This window comes from Sarcophilus harrisii, chromosome 2, assembly GCF_902635505.1.
Source record: "Sarcophilus harrisii chromosome 2, mSarHar1.11, whole genome shotgun sequence".
Taxonomy (NCBI): domain Eukaryota; kingdom Metazoa; phylum Chordata; class Mammalia; order Dasyuromorphia; family Dasyuridae; genus Sarcophilus; species Sarcophilus harrisii.
In genome coordinates this window covers 473,392,956-473,411,728 of record NC_045427.1, presented here as the reverse complement: position 1 = coordinate 473,411,728, position 18,773 = coordinate 473,392,956, and the positions used below count along the sequence as shown (strand labels likewise).

Below are 18,773 nucleotides of genomic sequence, written 5' to 3'. Positions count from 1 at the left end.
TATAACTAGGATGGGATGACTAAGACTCTGCTTCAGGGTGACTAATTTAGATGACACTGACCACTCTTCTGTAGCAATATAGAAATTGCATAGCTCAGTACTTAACAAGAAAAATTATTTAAAATAGAAAACTACCAGATGGTGTGCTCCTCACTTTGTCCTTCCCCCGAATTGGCATCCTCAGAAGCAGTCTTGTATTGGGGTCTTTGACTTTCCACAGTGTTCTGGTCCTCAAATGAGGGAAGGTTCATTTTGCTTGTCCTCCCCCCTTAATGGAATGTGTATTCCATGCTGTTTGCTCCAGGAGTGTTACAAAAATTCTTTGTTACTTCTCTCAGTGAAATTATAGCTAAGAAAAGGAAAGTTACTAGCTCAAGATCATACAGTTACAGAAAGCAGAAGAGCCAGAAGATGAATTCTCATCTTTAGACATCTACTATGTTGCATAACTCTTGGTATGTAACCATCATTACCGTATCTCTGTTTCTTCATCTGCAAAACTGAAACATTAATACCTGAAATCTCTCTCATTGGTTCGTTGTGAGGAAAGTGTTTAGTAAATGTTAAAGTGGTACAGAAATATTGAGTTATTGTCTACTTTACTGAGGTGAGGAATGCCAAAGTGTTCTAGAAAGCACCGAATGTCATAAATACAGAAAAAAAAAACTTTTTTGGGGAGTGTAACTTTTTTTCCTTTCCCTGTTATATCTCTAATCTAGTGAATTCTTCACAAAGTTTCATGATTTGAAAATTAAGACTAGATTAGGCCTCGGAAATCTCTAGTGGAAAAAGCATTTGACTAATCAGAGGACTGGGCTCCAATCCTAGTATTTACTACCTGGTCTCCAGTTTCTCACTTGAAAATAGGGGGACTGGTTTGGAGTGAGGGCTGGTAGCCTTTTATGTCATAGAAGCCTTTGGCTATCAGTCTGGTGAAGCCTATGGACTCCTTCTAAAAATAATGTTTTTAAATAATTGAGGGAAATACTAAATTTTGATTAGAGAAGAATAAAATGAAGATATTATTTTCCCCCCTCATTTAAATTTGTGGATCCCTTGAAATCTCTGTGGAACTATGTAAGAACCACTGTTCTAGAGCAGGGATTGTTAAACTACTTACTATCTGTGAGTCAAACCTGGCCTTCTCCAAGTCTTTTCACCATTCCAAGAGCCAAGAATGTTTTTCATTTAAAAATGTAAAATCATTCTTGGCCTTCGGGGTTGACCAAAAGCAGGTTGCCAGCAATTCAGTCCTCCAGATGTAGTTTGCTGATCCTCTATTCTAGAGTGTCCCCAAGGCCACTAAATCGCTCATCCTGAGTGAGCAACCACTTTATCATTATAAGATGATGTACTTTGGGTCTAGCCCAGCATCACTTTATTCACATTTAACAAGACTAGTGATCCCTATCATCTCTATGTGCAAATATGGTAGAGAGGACTAGTAGCATGGAAATAGGTCCTCTATTACTTAATTGTGAGTGTGAACTTGGGGAGAAAGCTACTTGTAATGACACTCAGCGATACTGTTTCCAATGAGAAACAAATGCTGAACTCTAGCCCATTTCCCCCAAGACCCATTTTAGAAAAGGAACCAAAGAGATTTCTCAATGTTTTCCAGCAATAAATCAGATGCTTAGTGCATGCCATGTGAAATGGAAAGGACATAGTGAGCATTCAAATTCAAATGTCCCATTCAATATTTAAGGGAAATCAGAGAGAATTGGTCTTAGTCATGGACTGGGCTCTTTGGGTGCTTTGAGGACCACTGAAGGGCAGGATCAAAGTCAACTCAGATCACAGAAAGATACTGCCTATATCTTTCACATTTTTGTGCAAAAATTTAAAGTGACCTTTGGGTACCAAAGGAACATGGATCATGGATCTCAAGTTTAAATAGAGTTCTAGAAAATTAGAAATGTTCAGTTTTGGTGGCTAGGTGACACAATGGATAGAGTGCCAGGCCTGGAGTTAGGAACACTCATGTTTGTGAGTTCAAATTTGGGCCTGACATTTACTAGCTATGTGACCCTGGGTAAATCACTTAATCCTTGTTTACCTCAGTTTCCTCATTTGTAAAATGAGCTAGAGAAGGAAATGGCAAACTACTCCAATATCTCTGCCAAGAAAACACCAAATGAAGTCATGAAAGTCAGCCAGTAATGAAAAATGGCAACTCCCTACTCCCCCCTCCCCCAAATTGTATAGAATTTTAGGGCTTACAAAGGGTTTTGTATATGTTATTTCTTTTGATCCTGGAAATAGTCCTAAGCAGCTGATTTGGACCTTTTATTTTTTTCATTGGAATGGGAAGCTCCCAGTATCAGCAAATCTTTACTAGTTTATAGAATTGCCTGGGATCCTTAGGGTTTAAGTGACTTGCCAATAGTCACACAGCTACTCTGTGACAGAGGCAGGACTTGAAGTCAGATCTTCCTCACTCTAAACCTGGCATTCTAGCCACTGTTCTACACTGTCATTCTCTGAAACAGGTACTACTTAGCAATATCATTGCATTTCACACATGAGAAAACTAGAGGTTATGACATGGCCGTGGCTATAAGAGGATAGGGATAACAATGTGAGAGTCAAGCTTTGAATCCAATGATGCCTTAGTCTCTCCTATGCTACACTGAGTATTTGAGTGTGGGTAAGAAGAGAGAGCAGAGACAAAGCCATAGACTGTCAGAACTGAACAGAATATCTAGACTAATATCCTCTTTTTGTGTTGTTTGGTTATTTTTCAGTCTTATTCAGTTATTCATGACCCAATTTTTTTTTTGGCACAGATACTACAATGGTTTGCCATTCCCTTTAACAGATGGGGAAGTTGAGGCAAACAGGGGTAAGTGACTTGGCCAGGGTCACACAGCTAACAAATGTCTAAGATCATATTTGAGCTCAGGAAAATGAGTCTTCTTGACTCCAGTCTGGCCTTCTACATTGCACTACCTAGCTGCCCTCTTTTTACCTGTGGAAAAAACTGGGGCTCACAGGGCTTAAATGACTTGTCTGATCATGTAAATCTTAGAGCCAGGACTAGAACCCAGGTTTCCTTACTTATATGACAATTTTCTTTTCAAATACCATGAAACCATTTTACAACCAGATGCTACTCAGATACTGGTCTCTATTTCTTAGCCAATGGTTTTGTTTTCACATTATTCTCTGCAATTTTTATTAGAAACCTCCAAGAGCTAAAAATGGATGGGAGGGCCACCATATAGCGTTGGACACACAAGGGCACAGTGAATGGGAGCTGAAATCACTCCTCTTATATGCTTCCCCTGCTCAGTGGAGAAAGTCTCTTCCTTCTATTCCTAGCAGTGATAGAAAGGGATACAAACTGTATCCCTTTGACTTAATTCCTCTTGTGAAATGGTTTGAGCTGCAGGATTTTGGATCAGGTTGGCAAACCCTTCACTGTTGGGGGTAGGGGAGGGCGTTAAGGTCTAACCCCAAGAAATTGATGCTCTGGTTCTGGGCCAGTCAGTCGTGTCTATGCCCACGCAAGCACTCATGCAGACAATGACACTCCTGACAATTTTGTTGGGGTATGGGGGTGTTACGTGGGCGAGAGCATTACTGACCTCTGCTGTTTCATAGCAGTAAAAGCAGCTCAAGTGCCTGTATAGCCTTCTCATTGGGTGAGAGAAACTGAAAAAGTGGCCTTGGGAGGGCCCTTCCCTCTGAATCATGGTGAGTTGAAGCGTGCCCCAAGCACAGTCTCCACCTCCTTCCAGCTTGTGCCTTACTCTAGCTTCAGTATCACTCTCTTTCATTGCTTCTGAAAAGTTTGTATCTAAAATTCTCATCTCTTGGTTCCTCAAAGCTCGTAGAATTCTACGGAACTCATGGAATGTTGGTTTTCCTTAGCTTTCTTCTTGCTATTATTTTCACTGAAAAATTACCTTTGATTTATAATCTCTCTATCTTGCATGAACATAATTATTGTCATGTTATCTCCATGGTTAGAATGAGAACACCTTGATGACCTTTGCTTTTCTTTGTATCTCCTGGGCTTCCTTAGCACAGTGCTTGGCCTGGCAGGTAGTAAATACTAATAAATATTTGTTGATTGACTAATTGTTAGTCTGACCACCAGCCATTTCTCCACTGGAACTTCTCTGCTCAGTACTGAAGGCCAAGGACTCTGGCTAGAGGGTCTGGCTAGCTCTCCTAACAATTTCTTTTGCTCAGCAGAGGAGTCAGTCTTTAAGATTATCTGGCTTCTCTTCAGAGGATTGAATCTAAAAACAAAGAAATCATTTGTAAATGAAAAATTTAGAACACCGTGCCCTGAGCTCCCTTTTCTTTCATATCTGTCATAAGATTTAAAGCTGGATGGGATATCAGGCTGTATATTGACATCTTTAGGATGGTAAACTAAGGTCAGGAAAGGGGAATGACTTTCTGAGAATCACATAGATTGTAAAATGAAAAAGCATGATCTTGTGAATGGGGCATTGGACATGTAGATCTGGTCGTCACCGATAAGAGTGCCTGGTTGACCCAGCTCTGCTCGAATTAAGAGACTTAGAGCTGTGCCAACTATGCCTGCTCAGGCGCCGAATAGTAAATAAAGAGTTCCGATGTCTTTGTGGTTTGTAGAGAAAAGTCATCGAGTAATGAACATAGGTAAAATGGCTGAGGCTAAGCATTGAACTGTAAATTCAAAGACATTCTTGGAGTTAAAAAGGCCTGGGTTTTCAAAAGAAGGGGGGTGGACTTGGTGGTCAACATTATGGTGATGGAACCTCTCCAAATCCAGCATGGCTTATCCTTAGATGCCAAATATAGAATTAATACTGGAAGCCTTTCTGACTTGCTGGGATCTACCAGAGCTCAGACTCCATAGGGGTATCTATGAGAAGCCAGGGTCAGTTTCTTGCTATACCTGCAGCATGGGACAAAATCCTTAGTGAAGAGTTGTTTTTAGCTAAAGAGAAAGCATCTCACTCCTCATCTTGTTCTCTGTACCTTCAAGTAAGATAAATACATTCTCTGCCATCCAGTTCTATCAAGCTTTAGACCTTAATTGATTAAGGGTAATCCAGGGCTAAATGTATCTAATGCCAAGGAAAACACTGAAAAATAATTGAACTACTATACAGCCAGTGACTTTGCAGGTAGTATTGTGGAATGCATTGAATTGCTGACCATAGAATCAGACTGTGTAGCAGAAGGATCCAATGGAAAAAGAATTGGAAAGAGGAAAGTCGGCCATTGTGTTGACATTTGAAGTATACCCCAATCTTCCTAGTGTCCTGAAATTCTTTGCATCAGTATCACTCTTTAAGAACAGGGTTCTGAACTGGTTTTTTGTTGTTTTTGGCATGTCCTGGCCCCGTTTATCAGTGGTGAAACCTATGAACTCCTTCTTAGAATAATGCTTTTAAATAATTGAAAGAAATGCTAAATTTCAGTTAAAGAATAAAGATGTATTTTTCCATCTAAATTTATAGTACTCCTGAAAACTATTTATAGACTCCAGGTTATAGACTCTAGTCTAGAGGGAGCTAGTGGAGAATCATATTGAATCATATTGTTTATTTTTTGTTTCAAAGAGGATCAATGATATCATGGGGCAATGTCTGACTTGCTAGTGAATTGGATTTAAATGAGACAGAGTTGCACAAAGTCATCAACCTCACTTTTTCTTCCAAAGTCACAGAAGTACAGTGGCAAGACGAAAGTCAGAATGACTGGTAATAGCCCAAGATACAGTAGATGACCTTGGCATTTTTGATGTCTGACCAAGCTTTAAGAACTCCACAGCATTGCTTAAGCCACCTTTATGCCCATTGGAACAGATTGCTCTCATCAACCCATTCTGTAAGGGGAAATCTTCATAAGTTTGAGGTAAATATCCCTTAACTCACCAAAAGGTTTGAGGCTTCATTTACCCTTAATCTAGTTTAGCTTGTCGGATTTGAGGAGCCCTGAAAAGGTCTTTGCAAGCTTTTGTACCAGAAATGCTCATTCTCCCTGAATGCTCCATGTATCCTACAATGAATAGGATATTGGACCTGGAATCAGGGAGACCTGAGTTCAAATTCAGCTTCAGACACTATCTGTGCAACTCTGGACAAGCCACTTAATTTCTGTCTGTTTCACCTTCCTCAACTATAAATAAATTAGGTATAACAATAAGATCTATTTCCAAGGGTTGTTGTGAAGGAAAAATGTGATAATATTTGTAAAAAGTTTTTAGCACAGTGCTTGGCATATAGAAAGTGCTATAAAAATGCTTATGAAAAATTTTTGAAAAGGCAAAATCATGGCAAATGGAAATAAAAGGAGTTGTAGGTTCTATTACTAGCTTTGCCATACAAAGTCTCTGGAACCTTAATTGCTCCAGATTTTACTTTCTTCCTCTGTAAAATGAGGGAGTTGGGCTAAATGGTCACTGAAATCTCTCCCAAAGCTAAATCTTGTGGTTTGTAAATTCAACCATTTATACATAAAAGTGAAGAGAAAACTTTCTAGGACTCTTATACTTGGCAATTTTTTTTTAAATCTTGGAAGCCTGATCTCCAAAATGTGAAATGTAAGTCTTTGTTTCTGTGAAGTATATTTCAGACTTCAATGAAGTGTCATTGCAGGTATTTTTCGAGTTTTTTTTTTTTTTTTTGGTTATTTGGGAGTATCTTGATAATTCTGGAATTTTCTCACACAGAAGCCACCCATTCTACCTGTGTATGAGTATGGTTCTAGAAATAGAAGGACATACAGGAGGGTCCTAGCATCCCAGCCAAATGGGATTCCTCTGCTCTCTTTGTGCACTTTCTCTCTCTCTGTCTCTGTCTCTGTCTGTCTGTCTCTCTGTCTGGCTTTCTCTCTGTTCTCTCCTCCCTCCTTTCTTCCTTTCCATCCCCTCTCCCCATCACTCACCTTCCTGATGTAGAAGACAATGAAACATTTGAATTTAGCTTCAATGTGGAGTTGCATGTGTAGAATGATTCATCCGGAGAGTATGTCCTTCATTTCTAAGTTGAAAAGAAAATGAAAATTGTCAGAGATGTTTCAGGAGGGCAGTACTAACCAAAATGGGAATTAAAAAAAACACATCAAAACTGAAACCCATTCCTAAAATAGTGACATTAAAAGCAAATGGGAGAGAAATAATCTTGGAAAGGGGTGACCTAGTTAGTAAAAGAGCATCCATTTATGATCAATCACTCAAGAAGAGCAATGAAAATGACTGAAAACTGAAAAGTAGGGCCTGGCAAGGACAGCTAAAGAAATTAGGACTAGATATCTCTAGAAACAGAAGACTAAAGGGTCAGGACAACTTTATGACAATCTCTAAAGGTAACTAGGGAAGTTCTGTGGAAATACTACATGATATTAATAGACTGTGGACTATGTTTAGTTGCATTTTTACCTGAGGTCCCTTAGGAAAAGTATGCCATTGACAGCTCCAGACCTTCTGTCAGAGACCCAGGAAAGTATTTTGAGGGCAGAGACTTTCTTACTTTTGCCTTTGTATCTCCAGTGGCTTCCACAAAGTAGACATTCAATACACAGTTTCTGAATAGTATAATCACCATCATTATCATTATCAACATAGTAGACATTAAGATAGCCCCGTAAGATATATAATACCTTTATATAATTACCACAACAGAACCTCATAAGAACATTGTGCAAAAAAAAATGCTGTTATTAACTTACTTTCACAGCTGGGAAAATTGAGAAGCAGAGAAGTTCTGTAACTTGCTCAGGGTCACACAATGACCTTGAGCCCCATGTCTTCCTGATTAAGTATAAGAAGTGTAAAAGACATAATTTCTGGGAAATTAATCATTGTATTAATCAGGCTAACAAATAATTAATGAAAGGGATCAGTGGTGCTCATGAATGCCAAAAGACACTTCATGGAACCCACTCAATGCCTATATTTCCTTTGAAGAATGGATGTTCCTGAGGATGGCAATTAGAGTTGTATAATTGGTTAACAAGTAATGAGATAATTAATATTATAATGAAAGATGAATGACTGATTCCTCTTGCTCCCAGATCACCTCTAGCTTTGGGTAATATAGATGAACAATCTATTTCTATGCAGACTAGGTTGAATGGAACATTATGGGCTGGGATTTACCTTAGATTAAATTTCTTGTAAGGTTCTTTATTGGGTGGAGATTTCATTTTCTCATTCATCCTGCCATTCAGAGAACTAAGCTTTGACCTAATCTCCAAATGAGCAAGGCAAAAAATCCTGGATCTCCCCAATATTAACAGTTGGTTATTTAATAATCATTTTTCTCAAGTGTCCTATCCACTGTGCAACACTGTATCTCGGCATATCAAAACCTTGCTAGAACAAGGCTATACTTTTTTAAAAAAAGACCTTTTTCATATTGATTGTATCATTTCCTTCACCTAATAAGACTGTGAGATAAAAACATGATTATCTCTTCTTTTCCAGATAAGGAAAGAAACAAAAACATATGAAATGAATTGTCCAGAGTCAAATAACTGTATCTAAATGAGTTCCCAGATTTCCTGCCTTCTATTTCATGAGATTTTCTAATAAGCCACAGGAATTATTTTTGTTTCATCATGTAATCCAAATGAAAATTGTTAGATTTTTACATAAACATTTTCTTTAAATCAGGGCTTAGGGAAACTAGGACATGTTCTATGTTAGCTGGGCAGTATTCCTTCATGGAAACCCTCAGGAATATGATTAGTGTCCAAATGCTTAAAGCTACCATTTTGCTAGAGGGATGGAATAAGTGACTTTGGAAAGAACTTCCAGGCTTATTATTCAGTCCAATCCAACAAATATTTATTTACATAATGAGTTTTTTTATCTTATTTCCACAGTGGGCTTTTGAGTGTTAAGAATTCAGGGAAGCTAGTCCAAATAGGAATCCAAGATGGCTGATGATGACCATGTCTGAAGTGCTGGAGCATTTCAAAGGCAGCCTAATATTAACTCATTTATGAGGTTTTTTTCATTTGAACCTACAAAATGGAAATTCCAGGAGAATTTAGGGAAGCAAAATGTAATGTTTTAAGGTGGAATTCAGCCAGTGCTTTAAAATAGATATTTCCTCTAAAGGGTCCTGCTTTCAATATTTCTCATAGTCATCTGACTCCATTATCAAGGTTTCATCAGGTAGCCTATAAATCAATAACCAATATGTCCATTTCTTTCTCTTGGACATCTTCTCCCTTGGGCTTATGCTGGTATGAGTTCGGAAGTTCTATCTCTAATTATAGTAACTTAAAGGGAGCACAGATCAGTTCTGGTGGGATGAGTACCTTCTCTCTAAAGTGGCAGAGAAGAAAAGACATAAGGGACTAGCCAAAGTAAGGAATTTGGGGTCATTGCCACATTAATGGGAATAAGAGTACTAGGATAATTGTATTTTTTGTTTTAGATCTAGACTTGTGATTTCATGAGTTTGGGGAAACAGATTAGCAACTCATCTGTACCTTCAATCCCAGAATTGTTGTGAGGATTACATGAGACAATATTTGTGAAGTGCCTAGTCTACTGTCTAGCATTTAGTAGGTGTTTCATAATTGCTTTTCCCTTTCTTTCAATAACTTTCTCAAAGCTCTAAAGAATAATTTATTATGGATCCAGGAGAGACATCCCGGATCAGATGGCAATAGCATAGCAATTGGGTAAGATTTGGGATGGGAAGGGAGTACTGTGGAGGCTAGTGTAATGTGCTAGAAATAAATATTGCTTTACAATGTGAAAAAAGAAGGAAACCCAATTAGGTGAAAACTGTTTAGTTGCATTTTTATTTGGGGCCCCCTAGGAAAGGTGTACACTGAACACTTAAGCATCTTATGACCATCCTAGACATTCTACAAGAGGCTCAGGATCAATAGATTCTAAGATGCAGTGAGCTGTTATAGAATTTAAGAAGTATTGGTTTATGGATTACAACGGGCAGGGTTGCCCTCAATAGTATTTCTTCTTGTCAGATTCTCATCCTGGTTCTGCTCCAGCAAGTTGCTTAGGTTGGATAGAAGGGCCATTAGATCTAAGTGGATTTTTACTAAGGAAGAACTATACTAATTGTATTGAGCTCGGTGGACCCTGCTGAGGCTTAGAGATACTTTCACTTTTGTATACAGGTACTATTGATAGAGAATTGATTGTAAAGAACATTATTTACTTCTCTTCTTTACCCCCCCTTTTCTTCCCTTTCCTTCTCTCTCCTTTCCTTGCTCTTCTCATCTTTCTCTCTCCTTCCCCTTATATTTTCCTCTTTTCTTTTTCTCTTTTCTCTTCTCTTCTCTTCCCTGTCTTCCCTTCTGCTCTGTCCTCCTCCCTCTTTACCTCTCCCTTCTTAGGGAGTCTCAGTACATGTTGATCCTGCCTCTTCCTGGTTTTCTGTGCTTCTGAGATGAAACATAGGCTGCTGATTCAAGGTTTGAGAATTTACTGGCACATGGCTGCCAGAATGTTCTAAATTTTTGAGAGAAGTTTAGCTTTTTGATTTCTAGTTGCCTAAGTTGGGAGGCAGGGCTGAGAGAGAGAGTTCAGAAGCATCACTGGGAGTCTAGACCAAATTCAGACATACCAGTTAGCTCAGTGCTGAGACTAAGTCAAGACTCTGAATAGGGTTTGTTTTCTCCACAGGCAGAATAGACTTTTGTGGTATACTGTGAGACACTGCCCCACCCATGAGTTTGAAATACTAAGAGTAGAAGGCCCTGTTTATGATAGTCACGCTGTCCACAAAGTGTCTTTAGCATACGTATATATTATCTGAGAGAAGTAATGATAATAGCTTCCATTTATATAGTGTTTTAAAACTACAAGAAGCTATCATGCATTATTATGTTTCATCCTCACAATAATCTAATACTCCTATTTTATAGATCAGGAAACTAAGACTCAGAGAAATGAAGTAGCCTATCTATGTTACTTCTCAATGTGGATAATATATTATTAACCTATTAATCCTCGGGGATGGTAGTGCTATAGAATACTAGTTGGGAAACTAAGAGAGCTAAATTCTAGTGCCACATATGCCTTAGAATTTCCATCTGTTAACTGAAACATTACACTAAATAATCTTTAATATCCTTCTTCACCTCTAATATTTTATGATTTTGATGCCTGACAGTTATTTACCTTTGATACCTTAATAGGACATTAATTTAACTGACTAGCTTGCAGTTGTTTTAGGAAGCAGAGGGGAAGGGCCCAAGGATTACTGGGGTAGAAGGGAAAAACCATTTGATTCAGGTACGGAGGCTGGGAAACTTATCAGAGAGATTTGAATGGGATGTTACAAAAGGGACTTTAGATGTGTAGGGGCACAGTATAAAATCTCTATTTTGAATCTGCCATCTTCCTGGGTTCCCATTTGCTGCAAGGCCAGGACGCAATCCCAGCCCCAGCCCAGCCCCAGGCTTGGCTGACTTTCTCAGATTCTTTTCCTGAGGTGAACCACATCATTTACAACTGCTCTTTAAATAAACCTGTCTCTGTCTCTTTTGATAGGTGATGGCAGAAGAAAAATTCGGAGAGAGAGGCAGCTCTGGACACTGAACTCTGAGCTAGAGCTAAAATTGCACAGTGACCATAGCCACTCAACCATTTTCCTGAGGGTGAAAGGAATTTTCTCTTGAGAGAATGGGGGGAAATGCACTGTTAAAAGGTAAAGTCCATGCTTGGGTTCTCACCCTGATTAAAGAGGCCAGACTCAGAAAGAGGAGTTTATTTACATCCCAAGTAGGCTTGCCACTGGGCTGTTTGGGATTCTAATGGAGCCCTGCTTGTACAGAGGGACAAACCTCCAAACAAGGACAAAGGTATTTTGTTAGGATCCCGCAATCATGAGGGATGGAACTGATGCCACTTCAGTTCCTTCCTAATTATTTTGATTGGCCCACATTCCAAATAAGAAGATGGGGTTAGTGAGCATGTGTGGCAGCTGTTGACATGTACTCATTATAAGGAGATGGGATTATTGCCAAAGAGAAAGGATTAGTGCATGTGAGACTACCCTTCCCTGCCAGCTGGCTTCACATAGCCAAGGTCAAGCAAGGTTAAACTATGTGGTCCTTTCAAAATAAATCTGTATTAAGGACTGGTTTTTACAAAATAATCCCCTTTGGTGCTAACCATACTCATGGTACAACGGCAGAATTGGATCTATATCACTCCTCTATTCTCAAGTGCATCATCCTCATCTCTGCTGCTTGTGCAGAATCAATTTGATAAACATTGATGGCTATGAACTAGGGAATTTAAATTTGCAGCACTAAACAAGTTTACTATGGCCATGAGTATTGCAAAAATAACATTTCCATATTTCCTTCAATATCATAAAAAAAAAGTTGAACAAACTTAGTTGAGTTAAAATCTAATAGGATCCCTTAAGGAGACAAATCTTATTAAAGAGGTTTTATAGGCAAATGAAGTCAGGTTACAGATTAAACGGCTTAGAGGGTCTCACTATGTATTAATATGAGAGAGATCTATATATCGCTAAAGTCACCAAGAAAATTCAGTAAACATTAAACACCATGAAACAGAAAGAAAGCCAAAGTAATACAATAAATACCTAGTTTCCTTATAACCTGGTAACCCATTTTCAATGTTCATTTAATCAGCACATTTTATCTTGAGTCCCAGATAACTCATGTAGTCATTTGGTCCTTAGAAACAGCTTCTTTTGGACATTTTGTTATAGGTCTCATTCTCAGGGCAGTTCTGATGGGGGCTCCTCCTTGTAGATTTGGCTTCTTTGGCCAAAAGTCACTTGCAGGGATTCCTAGATAATTTTGCCAAAATATTCCAGTAACAAGATACTCTCTTTGAGCAACATATGACATTCCTCTTCAATGGTGGACTATTGGCTTCATGACAATTAAGACAATTATATCTAAAAATCAAAAGTTAGAGCAATGAAAATTGTGGACCCAAGAGATTTCACTTCAGATAGCAAAATTTCACTAATCATAGGTTAGGATTAGATTATTTTTATTTTTCTCATGTTTCAATAACAGTTCAAATGAGCACATAAGGACATTTTATTTATCCTTTTATGTATAAATTAGGAATAACCACATTATGGAATTTTACAACAAAGTAAATACAGGATAGTTGAGTCAAAACCTAGAAAAATTTTGGTCACTGTAAGCTTCTGATGTGTTTCTATTAATCTCTAAGGCAAAGGTGAAATCTTTGACTCTTAAGTTCTATTGGTTCAAAAATGTAACTTTAATACATACTATATATCAACTGATACAATTTTATAATTTTCATAAAGTGATAGTCAAATAATTTCAGATGAAATTCACTCTTCACTATAAGCAAATTTGTAAGTTTCCCACTTTGGTTGAAAGTGGTCTGAGTTTTTCAAATTTTAGCTCTTGAGAATTTTTCAACAAGCTGACTAGTGTGGCTGATAAGATCTTGTGATTTTGCCCAACTAGAAAGTGCCAAGGACCAAGAAGGATAATTTAAGAGGGCTATGTTGAGAATTCTGGGAAGATGGTGGAGTAGGTTGGTGAATTTCAAGCTCTCCTGATTTCTCCCACAAATGGAACAAATTTGCGCCTCAGGGCAAACATTGATGTGAAAAATCAAGAAGATTTGGGGTAGAACTGGTGTCCTCCAGGCACAACCCAAGAAGATCTGGCAAAAGATCACAAACTGGGGATTAATCTCTATAAAGTGCAAAAATCTCTGGGCTAGGTCCTCAGAAACACCAACGGGGGACCTCTCCAGCTAGCTAAGTGTGGCTGGAACCTCAGCAGGAACCATAGAGACTTTTACAAAGCTCCCAGACTGTCAAGTGGGGGTTTGAGTCCAGAAAAACTGAGTCAACCTCTGCTGATTGGGAATAACAGGCTCAACTGTGCTGCTGAGATGGTCCTGTGCAAGAAGGAACCAGAGCCTAGGGAGTGCAGAAGCAGCGGGCAGAGAAGCTGCTGGCTGTGGGCACCTGCAGGAGGGTGGAACTCTTGGTTTGGGGTCCCTGGTCAGAGAGGAGAGGCACCATCCCTCTCCCCCCACAATTAGAAGTGCTTACACTAATACCATTTATTAAAAAAAGATGAACTATCAAAGAAGAAAGAACCTCACCATAAAAACATACTATGGGAACAGGAAAGACCTGGGTTCATCTTCAGAGGAGGACACTTTCATAAAAAAAGCTTCTACCCCAAAGAGTAACATGACCTGGCTCTCTAGCCAGAGAGAATTTATAGAAGAACTTAAAACAGAATTTAAAAATCAAATGAGAGACTTGAGGAAAAACTAAAAAAAAAAAAAAAAAAAAAAAAAGACCATCCAAGGAAAACAAGATTATGAAAAACAAGTTAACCAAATAGAAAAGTAGGTACAGTCTTAAAAATGAAAATAATTCCTCGAAAAGTAGAATTGGGCAAGGGGAAGCCAGTGAAGCTATCAGAGACCAAGAAATAACAAAAACAGATTATAAGGAATCAGAAAATAGAAGAGAATGTGAAACATGAGAAAAATGACAGATCTGGAGAACAGATCAAGAAGGGAAAATGTGAGAATAATTGCACTGCCAGAAAATGGTGACCAAAAAAAGAGAATCTTAACACAATAATGCATTAAATAATTTAAAAAAATTGTCCCAGAGGGAAAGAACATGAAGGGAAAGTAGAAATAGGAAAAAAAAATCCATTGATCACTACCTCAAAGAGGAACTTTGTGGAAAACATATTGGGATATTTTTGCCAAATTTTAAAACCTCCAGATCAAAGAGAAAATTTTGCAAGAAACAAGAAAAAAAAAAAACCCAATTCAGATATGCTGGAACTACAATTAGAATTGTACAGGACTTATCAGCAACTAGAATAAAAGATCACAGGTCCTGGAATCCTATCTACTGATAATCAAAAGAACTAAGCCTGCGGCCAAAAATATCATATCTAACAAAATTATCTATAATTTTAAATGGAAAAAGGACATTCAACAAACTTGCAGATTTTCAGGACTTTCTATCAACCAAACACAAATTTAACAGAAAATTTAACATAGAAAAACCAATTTCAAAGATTGATTTTAAGGAACTCAACATGAACAAATTGTTCCCCTCTCTCCCCCCCACCCCCAAGGGAAATGTATATTATATGTTTAAGATTCACATCAACAATAGGGTAACTGCTCAAAAGAAAGACTGGCAGAGTTAAGGTAAAAATAAGGTAAAAAAAATCATGTTATACAAATGAGGTGCAGAGAAAGAATAGAAAAGGAATCTTTAGAAAGGGGAGAAGGGCTTGTAGTTCTGAAAACCTACTCATATTGCAAATGAGTTTAATAGGCAACACTAATGTATACCATAAATGATATAGCACACTCCAAAATCTATTAAAAATTAAGGGGAGAGGGTGGGTGAATGGGGAAGCAAAGGGTAAGGGAAGAAGACCAGGGAAGGATGCATCCTTGGGTAGGGAGAAATAATGGAAAAGAAATAAACAAAAAAAGAGATCTGTGCTACTTTCCTCCCAATAGTAAGTTTTTATTATTATCTACTTTAAAGCAAACATTTACTTTCTTTTTTGCTTGGTTTGTTTTTATTTTTATATTTATTTTTTTACCAATAGTATTTTACTTTTCTAAATACATGTAAAATAGTTTTCAACATTCATTTTAGTAAGACTTTATGTTTCAATTTTTTTACCTACTTCCTCTCAAGACAGCAAACAATTGTTTGCTGATTGTAAGGTTAATATAAATTTGGATTTTGCATTCAACAGGCATAAGCTCAGAAAAAGAGGATATAGAAGTTTATTACTACTCAGATCTTAAAGCAAATGAGGCATAGGAGGAAAAAAAAGAAGCTTATGACAGAAAGGCAATACACAATAAAGACAACATAAATAAATAAATATAGAAACATGCAACACACAGCATCACCACTCCAAGAAAGCACCAACACCTGACTTTTCCAGCTAGGGAATCCTGGTCATAGTTTTCAGGGTACATGGGTGGGAGAGTCCCAGGCAAAGTGTCCTTTTTTGAGAGAGATTCTGAAGCCTCTTTTCTGCTAATAGGCTGAGAATAAAAAAGGCACTACACTATTCTCATTTGATGCATGATTCTTGAGATGAAGCAGTCTTCTAGGTGCAGGATGCTCTATTTTTAGATGCCCACCAAGGAGAATATTTGTCCATTTCTTTAGGATGACTGATTACTCAAGGAACTGGCCAGTTTTCCAAAGTAACTATAAGTCAGCAATTTAGGAAACTTATGCACCTGGAAGATGGCTTTTCCCTCCCGGCATTCATTCGATAACCAAAAACATGTATTCATGTTCTCAGCAAAAAATTATACAAGAAAAATGCCTGGGAAAAGACATTGGAATTATTTAGGATTCCTTACACTGATATAGATTATACATATCTAATACTTTTAAGCATATTTCCATTTTGTCATGTTGTGCAAGAAAAATAAAATGCAAAGGGGAAAACATGCGAAAGAAAAAGCAAATAATTAAATAAAAAAGGTGAAAATACTATGCTTCAATCCACATTCAGTCTCCATAGTTTTCTCTATATATGTGGATGGCATTTTTCATCCTAAGTCTATCAAAAACCATGTTGCTGAGAAGAGCCAAGTCCATCACAACCGATCATCAAATAATCTATTACCTATTCATTTCACTCTGCATCAGTTCATATAAGTCTTTCCAGGCTTTTCTGCCATCAGCTTGCTCATTATTTCTTATTGAACAATAATATTCCATTAGATTTATATATTCTTCATCTGATGGGCATCTACTCAATTTTCAGTTTCTTTCCACTACAAAAAGAGCTGTAAAACAAACATTATCAAACTTCTAAAAACACATTCTTTTGACAGTTCAATTCATAATCTAACAGCAACCAAATTAAAAGTTACTTTTCTAACAGCATTTCTTATACAATGGTTTCTAAAGTTCATAATATAAAAAATGTAGAAACACAATAATAACATATACAATATCATGTTAAAAACATACAAAAAATTTATTGCCAGTCAGATGATATCAATTCAGTTGAATGCATTTCCATATTATCTTAGGAAATCAATCATTTTATCACTTTTAGTAATCTATATTGGTTGCATTCAAGACCAATACAGAATAACATTTACATAGTGTTTACCATATCTCGGATACTATACTAAGTATTTTACAATTACTGTCATTTGATCCTCACAACAACTCTGGTAAATGGGTGATAGTTTTTTTCTTTACAGATTAGGAAACTTTGGTAAATATGTTGTAACTTGCTAATAAATTACACAGCTAATAAATTTCTGAGACTGGATTTGAATTCAAGGTTTTGCTGATGCACCTATTTCCCCAACATAAGGATTTTGCATTAAGTTATAATTTACCACAATTGTCCTAATTGGAGAACACATGTCACTATAAATGAGATCACATTATAATACCGCAAATTTCAACCAAATTAAATCTGGATTTATGCTCACTAATTGTTACAATTCAAAATCTCAGTTTCCCTAAGGACCATTAGCTGCCAGCACCTCAATTTCAGGGTCCATTGTTTTCAGCTGTTAAAAGATTTCATTTTTTTTTCTTTTCTCCTCTTCATAATCCTTTTTTGGTTCTTTAAAAATAACTCAATGAATCAAATCAATTTCTTAGTATTTTAACCTAATCTTACTTGAATACTTTAAGACTATTGATAAAATTCACACCTCACCTTTCCCCAGAGTTTTTCAATTTTAACTGAAGCCCTAATGGGATGGGGTGAAGGAGGTCTATGTGGCAGTCTTGCATTGCTAACCCTCTTCTTTGGAGATAATGAGATTCTAAGAATTGGGACCTTTGAATGGTCCTTCAAGGATGGAGTGTTATTTGGCTATTCAAATAATTTTCATACTTCAGATTTACTTCTAAGAGTTTTCATTGGGTTAAAGTCATTTCTTGATATAATACATTTTTGTTTGAAATTGCTAATAAGTATTTCTCTAAAAGTTTTTCATATCCTTCTTATCTCCATGGAATCAAACCCTTCTCAAACCTTTTTCCAAAAACCCCAAATTCTTTACTTTCAAACCCTCCATTCACACAATCAATGCAACCAGACTAACTTTCTTTAATTTTCTACACATTCTCCTACCTACTTAAACTTCCTCTCTTTCTTTTTATATCCTCCCAGTGGACTTTAATTAAAGTTTGCCAACTTCGAGATTGAGCTTTCATTTTATATTCTGATGGTTCACTTCTCTTTACCAACACTATTTTCTTAAGTCTATCTTATTCCTCAACCACATTCTAGTCTAACATTTAACTGAATCTGTCTAGTATAGATTTCCTTATGCAATACCATTTGCATAGTCTAAATTTTGATGTCTTAGATATTATTTTACTTAAACAATTAAATATTTTTGAATCATTTCAAACTAGCTTCAGTTCTGCTTATTCTTTAGTAGTTGAAATCAATTTCTATCAGAATAAAATATATCTATTCTCCTCCAAGGAGGAAAGAAAGGCTGTTTACACTTAGCCTTAATCCTAATTGCAAATATTGAAAACAAATATGTTTTTAGCAATTACAAAAATCTTTAAACCATAGTTTTAGAAATTTACAATAAAGATATTACATTTTAGTTACAAATTTTTAGTCTATAGTTTATAATGCCATAATTTTCTACAAACCAGAAAAAAGATTTCCTTCCTTTTCTTCTCTGTCTTTATCTCTGCAATCTACCACTTGACCAAGGTAGTAAAGACGGAGAAAAATAATCTTGATCCTAGATAGTTGAGAGGGCTGTTTTGAGATTCTACCTTTCAAAG

The 18,773-nt window shown here is 37.0% G+C and overlaps 1 long non-coding RNA gene across 1 annotated transcript in view; it reads left to right on the top strand.

Moving 5' to 3' along the window:
- The window catches only part of LOC116421767, a 30,899-nt gene extending 16,843 nt beyond the window's left edge, over positions 1-14,056 (top strand). The window contains exon 5 of the long non-coding RNA XR_004232287.1: positions 11,486-14,056. This is a non-coding gene — a long non-coding RNA (uncharacterized LOC116421767). The remainder of the gene's footprint in view (positions 1-11,485) is intronic.
- Positions 14,057-18,773: the final 4,717 nt, after the last annotated feature.